Raw genomic sequence first — 9,013 nt, 5'->3', positions numbered from 1 at the left:
GCTCGGACCCCTGCTGCCATCTGTGACCCCGGCAGGGCACCACACCAAGCCTCTGACACCCGCTGCCAGGCCTGTGCCCCTATTGTCCATGGCACCACCTGCAGGATGCCTCAATGGGCCTTCGGTACCCCAGCAGCTCCCACTGCCTTTCTCCCGGCCTTATGCAGAGTCCTTAATCGCTCACCTGGAGTGGCCCCCATCAGCTCCTGAGTGTCCGCCACACTCTTCTTCGAGGGACTTCCTCCCGGCTGCTTGCCTTTTCTCTCTCAATCTCGTTTCCCCGTACCGACTTTCTCCACCTCCTGTCTTCTTCGCTTCTTCCTTTAATCTCTTTTCTTTCAATCTGTTTTTCTTTTTCCTACTGATCGGTCTTCCTTTTCTCAAAGCCTCCATGCATGCAGCGCCTCAATCACACATCACAGAAAGTCAATGAGGCAATTGAGACAGATTTCAGTCTCACTGGTGAGTGCGTCTTGCCCCAATTACCTTACCAACCTTCCACAACTCTGCGAGCATGCACACATACGGAGACTAAACCGGCCATTCAACTCTTTATTTAAAGACAAGCTCCTAATTTTTAATCCTCGGACCCGCTATTCCACAACCGGGACCCTTTGTATTTCACTGCTGAATAGTGAGAATGTGCAAACTCTTCACAGATGGTAACTGCAGCCAAGATTTGCAACTGTGAGGATGCAGTGATAGCCACAGGGGGATATGCCACCCTCATAAATCGCAAAATTTAAACATTTTACACACTCTCCAAGCTATGCTAAATTCTTCAAAAGATCTCATTTTGACTTGAACCCTTCTGAAACACTTAACATTGGGGTGGCAGATACTGTAAACCATTCAGTCTGCAACCGTCAATGGGCTACAGAGTCTCAACATTTTAATCAACCCAACACACAATATTTTGTATCTGTTTGTAGTAAACCCCTTCGTCATGGCCAATATCTACATTAAACACTTGGAGAATGTTACTGTGTGTTAAGACAATTCAATGTTCCGGGTAGTCACATCAGCAGTGGCCCAGTCCTGCATTCATACTGAGGCAATCAGCCTGACAAGCCCACCTCTGTGAGTTTGAGGGGACATGCAAGCCCCACATGGACAACAACTACAAGTGGGATTCCAACCCAGAATGCTGAATCTGTGAGGCAGCAGCACTAACCCCTCTGTCACAAAGGTGAGCGTCCCTAAACTTAAAAAAAAAAGAAAAATGAATGATTCTTGTGTTTATTCCACATTCTGGGATTATTACTGTTATTCTGCTTGAGAAAGGAGTCAAGTGCAGTGCAGTGGGTGATGACAAATGACTGCGATTGTTGAGTAAGACTCAAGTGACCAACAGCTGCTCATTTCTTGGAGGCATATTACTGCATTGCTTGAATCAGACATATTTTGATGAGAAAGTTTTAGAATGTAGTACAATATGTCAAGTAGTGCAAAAATGTACCACATACCTTATTACTCACTGATTAGATAAAGTTAAAGAGAAGCTGGGAAGGAATGCCTTAAACTCATAATTTTTAAATATGACAAATTCACTAAGATTATATATTTCTATACCTGGCACTTAACCCACCATACTGACAGTGTGAGTTTATTCCCAGGCTTAAAGATCAGCCTTCATGTGCAGCTGTTTCAGATAAAATAAGCAAGACACTTCCACACAGAAGAGCTGCGTAAGTATATTAATTATTGACTTGCTAAGCAAGTGCTCCTTTTTTTGTGATCAGTTTTCATAACCTGGGATTTCAATGCCAACAGCACCACCTTGTGAGTGTACAGCTGTTTGCTTTTATCTTGAAACCCAAGCAAAAATGGCAGCTAGCAGGGAAATGTCAGCACTGATAGGTGACGCCTTTTGACATTATTTAATTTCAAGCAGGATTTGAGTCCGAACAAATCCTTAGAAGTTTTTTAATATTCAATAAAATTACTACAATGCCTTTTAGAAGATGCTTAATCCACAAACAGATAATACATTAATATTTTTATGAAAAAAACCATAAAAAGATAGCACTCATAATACAAAACCTAAAAGCTAAGATAGCAGCTGCCATACCTTTCTGGATCTTCATCTTTAAGACTGGAAGTGAATTTCCTGCAGCGTATCCGCTACATGCACAAAGCGGAGAGTGTTGGTATCTTTGTTAAACAAATCAAGTGAATTAATCAGCCTTTATTTTACAGATCTCTATGCACATTATACACAGTACATATTATGCATACAAGCACATATACAGTATATTCTTAAAGGAGTTAAAAATTCTGATGAGTAAAGCTATTTATAGAAAATTGAATTTGCAGCGAAACTTAAAAGAGTTTTGCCTTGCAAAAAATTTGCAAAACAAATTGTATTTCACCACAAGTCAAAGTTACATCATTAGGACGTGTACTTTCGTTTCATCTTCAATTTTCTTTTTATTCCGGTGCGGTGTGTTGAAAGTGGTGGAAGCCGCTAGAGAGTCTCTGCTACTAAAATTTCCTGTTGGATCAGCTTGCAGAGTCGAGAAAGGTGAGTGCAGATGGTGTTACCTACTCTAACCCAAGATAGAATGATAGAACTTTATTTGTCCCCAGGGGGAAATTTAGCTTTTTACAAATGCTCTTTAAATACACGAATAGGTAGACAAGTAAGTAAGTAAATAAATATATACACACACATTCTGAACACAAACCAGAATGACTAAACAGCAAGAAAATTAAAAAGAAAAAACAAGCACCAGAGTTGGCTGTCACAGTTACAGGTAGACATTATTCAGACGTATTGCTGTTGGTATAAAGGAGCCCCAGGAGCTTTTCTTGACACACTTCTGCTGAATAATTCATTGGTGGCTGAAAGTCCTCAGTGTTAGTGTGTCAGAGAGAGGATGGGCAGCTTTGTTCATAATGGCACTCAGTTTTGTTTTCATCCTCTCCTTTGCTATGACCTCCCGGGGGACCAGAGTGCATCCCATAACTGAGTTGCCCTTTAAATGAGCTTGTTGATTCTGTAGGCCTCTGCTGAATCATGTTACCAGCCCAGTACACCACAGCGTAGAAAATTGTAGTGGCCATCACAGTACAAGGATGTCACTTCCCAGTCTCCTGAAGAAAAAGAGCCTGTTCTGTCCATTCTTATATAGTTCTTCTGTGTTCCAAGACGAATCCAACCTGTCACTCACGTGGACCCCCAAGTACTTGTAGGAGTGCACCAACCACATCCACTCCTTGAATAGTGACTGAGCACAGAGGCCCTTTGGTGTGGGGAAAGTCAATAAGCAGATCCTTAATTTTGCTGATGTTAAGATGCAGAGAATTCTTTTTGCACCAAGAAACAAACTTCTCCACCTGACTCCTATAGTCTGTCTCATCCCCTTTATCAATACACCCCTATGTGCAGAATCAGCTGAGAATTTCTGCAAGTGACATGACCTGGTGTTATATTTATAGTCGGAGACAGTGCTGTTCCTTGTGGTGCTCCAGTGTTGCTCACATCAGAAACACAGTCCTTGAGTCTCACAAACCGTGGTCTGCCAGACAGATAGTCCATTATCCAGGACACCATAGGCTCCTTCCCCTGCATATCCACCTCCACTTCCACTTGAAGGCACTTGAAAAATCAAAAACCATACTCCTCACGGTGCTGCCAGCTTTGTCCAGGTGAGAACAAGCCTTGTGGAGCAGATAGAGAATTTCACCCTCTACTCCAGTTTTGTCTGATATTCATACTGTAGTGGGTCCAGGTGGTCTACCACAAGTGGACGCATATAGTCCAGGAACAGTCTCTCAAAGGTCTTCATGATGTGAGTCATAAGTGCCACTGGTCTATAGTCATTAGATGAAAAGGTGCCTGCCTTCTTTAGAACAGGGAAGACTGAACAGGTGACAGAGGACACCACAATGTTGGTCAGCACAGGAATTAAGAACGCCAGGACTGACTCCATCTGATCCTACGGCTTTTCTTGTTATCAGTGTGCAGTACAACAGGCGGTGTGTGTGTATAGGCAGGCAGTGCACAAGCCAGATAAGAGTGGAGATCCATGGAAGGAGCCCCAGAACAACTGGATGGCATTGGATGGTGGTCGAAGAATGAGAGCTCAGTTATGGCTGTGACATTACTCTAAGAGAGCGATCTTCATTGCATGACATCTCAAAAATCTAATTGTACTGAGTTTTCTGTTGTGCAATTGTGAAATTGAGAGCAAAAATAATTTTAGGGGCAATTTTGCAAAACTATACAGTATGAGAAACTAAACTCTGCTGTTTCACCCATCACCACCAGCGGCACAGTAAAATATAACAGGGTCCATTCAGAGATTTCATAGTTCTAGAAGGAGGAATTGAAATGTCACACTGGATGGAAGCTTCTGAACAAAACTAGATCTAGAGGTACCATGGAGATACTGTAAAAGCTGCTGAGTTCTCTTGAGTAGGAATCACAAAACTGAAAGAAAATATACCAAGAGTTGAAAAGACATGATGGGAATTCTGAAATGATGGCATCATTAGCTTTGGGCATTCATAACAAAGTTTTATAAACCTTTAGGTTTATGCCAGTGCACTTGAACCAAATGAGAGGTGAGAGGACCGTGTGTGTGGTTGAATATGGTTGAGAGGAGGGCGGTACTTGAGAAAATCTCATGGCCAAAGTCTCGTCTCATCTCAAGATTTTTTTATATAATAGAGAGATAAGATGTAGATGTTGCCATCAGCTTACAGTATCCATGTTTTATCTTTACTAAACAGGACTTCTGTTAACTCTTTCCTTTCTCTTTCTTTCTTTCTTTCTTTGCCTGCTGTTTGTCCAAGTTTCTGCATTGACCTTTTAAGTTTGAATCATTTTCAGGCTAATGTTATGTGTGACCTTTTGTTTCTCTGATTTTTGATGTTGTGTTATGTAACCCTTGCTCTTTGTATCTCCCAGTTACTTGGTAGCAGCGTTGACACATTGGGACATAACACACCAAACTTCCGTTGATACAAATAAATCCTGAAGACTCCCCTTACTTATTGCTCAATCTTGAGGAGAAGCCTACAGTCATGTGTAGTGCTGACCACCAAGTACACTCACCAGATTCCATCAATAAGACACTGCCGTTACTGTTAAGTCCAAACACTTACGCATAGCTTGTTACCCAATTAACAGTTATGCATATTTTACAACATTTTTAATGAAAAGATGAATGCAGATAATCATAAAAAGTTGTAACAGACCAAACATGGATAGCATGATAGTTAACATGTAGAAATGATATTTGCAGGTAAAAACAAGCTTAGATGAAAGTGCATTGCAGAAGGGCCCGAGAATGTGATCACCGCTTGACTTGTAATAGATTAACCACCTAAAGAGACATTAAATGATAAATCAAAAGGAAAACACCTGGAAAATGGATCAGGAAGAAAAATATTTTTTGTAAAGCAGTGACTTATCTATCAGCTTCACAATGAAATGATCATTCAGCATTCAGTAGAAGGCAAATGAATTCAGTAGGTGGAACTGAAAAGGTATGCAAACATAAACCTCTGACCAGGCTGGTCTGATGTACGTGGATGGGCTCAAATGTCATCTTGACCCCCATGAAACCAGTTGAGTCTCAGAAGCTGTGCCTTGGTGTGATGATAAGGATTTTAGAACCTCCATAAAGGTCTGTTCTTGTGTAAAATTGCATTATTGGTCGTAGCTTTACAGAATCAGCCAGGTTCTCCTCACTGTTGGCTGCAGCAGTGGAGGTTTAGAGCACAGCTTGAGTGCAAGCAGCTTCAACACTGATAGTTATGCATTGGAGAATTTTCTAGATGGGCTTTATTTACAGCTTTAAAACAAGCTAAGTGCATATATAAGGAGCATTTTCTTTTCCTTTATTTGTTTAGTAGGGACTCATATAGTAGCATTTAAATCTACCAGTACTGTATGCTTAAAAGGCCTGAATAACCAGGGAGCTACCACCCTTGGTGCATATATACCTCTTTATTGTAAATCTCACCATATTACCGTGCACCAAGACCGGCTGGTTGGTAGGGCTGCCTCCATCTTGTGAAAATGTTTCTAATGTTGTAATGTTCTCTCACTCTCAGCATGGTGATAATGCACACTTCAGCATCAAACTGCAAATCTACATACATGTCAGTTTAAACACGACATGTTCTTCCAAGGTCCTCTCTGAAGATGCTCTAATCATTTCTACCTGACCTGGTGCACCCTGATTCTAATTTCAGGCATTTGAGGTAGTAATGAATGTAAGGGTTCATGAACTTTTTCAACAATTTTCACTTTTATTTATGTAAACTATTCATTGGACTGCAGCATTTATATTTCACCTGTTATATTTATCTGAAGAAAAAAAAATCTCATGGAGTGTACTTGCTTTTCGACAAGACTGTTCAACTTTGCAATGAAGGATATGGGACCTCAAAGGTCATCATCATACTGTGAAGGGAATCACAAAAAAAACAATCATGGAATACAACAATGCATTTAAAGGAGAACTGACAAAAAAAAAATGATAAGGATTGTAACTCCACAATCAAAAGTTTTGATTCTGTTTGAAAATATTTAGGCTGAGAAAAGTAAAGTAGGAAAAAATGTAAACTGTTACTATGAAGGATAGAGGGAAAAGTCACAGAAGACTTAACACATAGTAAGGCCAAAGAGATGGATGTTTAGCCCTGGACTGCACCCTCTTGCCCCTTTCACATGTCGCTTCGTCCAAATCGCATCGTCCGTGCATCTTTTGCACTTGGCTCTGCGTTGTGAAAAACTTTCTAGGCAGTCAGGCTACCAGAGGACTGTGTGCAATGAATCATGGCTCGGATAACCTTCCAATGATAGAATATTGCGAGACGCTTTATTAAAGGCCATATGTGCTTGTGTTTAGTTGAGATTTTGGACGCCTCTACCTCTGTGTTTGGACTTTGTGTATTACTTTCTACTTTTACACTTTGAAATTGCAGAAGTCTTTGTCTTTTTAAAAACCCACGTCCCTTAACAAACAATTTTTTTTAGTACTGAAGATGTTCAAAACTATGCTGAACTCTAAATTGACCAGGTATGGCTGAGTGAGACGAGTAATGGACTCTTCATGGCTGCTGTCTGTGTTTGTTTCCAAAGCTGGACAAATAGGCTGTAATGAAAAATGTGTGTTGGAAATGAATAGATTTGATGGGTGGACATATAAGATGAGGTAGTTTAGAGGTAACAACTGGCAAAAATCAGAACGTGGATGTTCTGCTCCTGTGTTTGCTTATATCATTGAAGCAAGTTTGCCCGTACGAGAGAAATCAGCTTTCCTGGAAAATTTGATAACACATTCTCCATGTGCCTGGACAGGCTATGTGTGAAAAACTGACGAGTCTCCATCCTCCTTTCACTCTCCTGGCATCATTTCAGTATACTGTAGGTGAATGATAGTCAGCTGATGGATCTATTTCATGGTGATCCATCATGCTCGATATTTTGGTAATATTTGTTCATATGAGATTCAAAAACAATTGCCGCAAAAACTGTGTATTATTCAGCATTTAAAAATCTCTCTATTATATAAAAAAAATCTTGGGACGAGACTTTTTTCCGGCGACAAGACATGATCTTTTGAAGAGAGACACTTTCACATCCCGGGCACCAAGGTCTGTCATGGCAGCAATGAGTACAGCACACCCCAAGTGGGATACCAGAAAATTCCATGAAGCACCTGAGCACAGGAAATCAAATGCACTCACACACACAGTGGGCAACCTGAAAATCCTGCTTTCCCAAAAAAAGCATATGTAAACTCCCAAGAAAAAGCCCTGCAACACTGGGGGCAATCATGGAGTCACAAACTATAAGAGCAGTGCCTGATGAACCCCTCTGTGTAGACAGAGACCTACAGTAAACTCATTAATAAATCATATAGTGTATTTATATTTGATAATGTATCTACATAGATTTATTTACGGTGGCTTAGTGGTAGGGCTGACAGTGCTACTTTCTCACAATAGCTCCAGTGATCTTCACTCCGTTCCTAACTCAGTCACTACTGGTGTACATGTTCTCCCTATGCATACATGGGTTTCTCTGGTTATTGTCCAACATCAGATTGAGGAATCTAAGAATTGGTATACTCTGTAATGGACCAGTGACAAATTGGTAGTTGTTTAATACAAACTCCAGCTGCCTAACACCCAGAACTTGAAAAAATAAGGTTCAGAAAATGATTGGATGGGAATTTTTTGAAGTTCCTGGTAGGATGTGTCTATGACGTCCTCTCCAGTCCATCTAAGCTCTGCCATTGGTGCAAGACAGAAACTTCATAGTTTTACCTGTGTGGTAAACAAGGATCCTGGAGCATGTTCTTACCTGATGCCCTACTGCAGTAGGGAAAGGGTGCTGCCTCTGCCACCATGACCAGGTGCTGAAAGAAAAAGCAAGTGCTATCTTCACCACCATCTCGCACCACAGGCACCAACACCCAGTGTTATCATGTATGAGCTTTGGCTGGGGAAAAGCCAAAAAACATGGCCAAAGGCAACATCAGGCCGCCATAGAAGACCATCAGGCTAGCAATTAAAAATCAACATTGGCAGGCAACTTATATTTCTAGAGTGTATCACCAGTACCATATTCAAGCCAGACAAGGTCCTGCTGTCAGAAGCAATATGGCAGGTGGTTTTGTTAGAGCTTGGGAAGAATGTATTGATAAGGCATTTGGGAAGCAAAGGGTGAAGTACCAGGAATTGGTAGAACAATAATGCAGAAAGGAGTGGCATGCCTGCATCTTAGATGTTTGATGCAGATGGCAAGCACAAGAAAAAAGCAATCAGAATGACCAGAGAAGCAGCAGAGAGGACCTCTGAGTAACTATGGTTTAGAAGGAGCAATCTGTAGACAATCACTACTTAGACACAACCTAAGACTGATCAGCCCAAGCTGGGACGAATGAGGGTGTGAGATGTCGAAAGATCCTCATCACCTTATGACTCCAGGTATATCACTGATGACATGTTTAAGTGTATCAGCAGATACACCTTGTTAACTAATAATAAG

Source organism: Erpetoichthys calabaricus, chromosome 4 (genome assembly GCF_900747795.2).
Source record: "Erpetoichthys calabaricus chromosome 4, fErpCal1.3, whole genome shotgun sequence".
Taxonomy (NCBI): domain Eukaryota; kingdom Metazoa; phylum Chordata; class Cladistia; order Polypteriformes; family Polypteridae; genus Erpetoichthys; species Erpetoichthys calabaricus.
The sequence above is the reverse complement of the archived record's forward strand: the minus strand, read 5'-3'. Positions refer to the sequence as shown.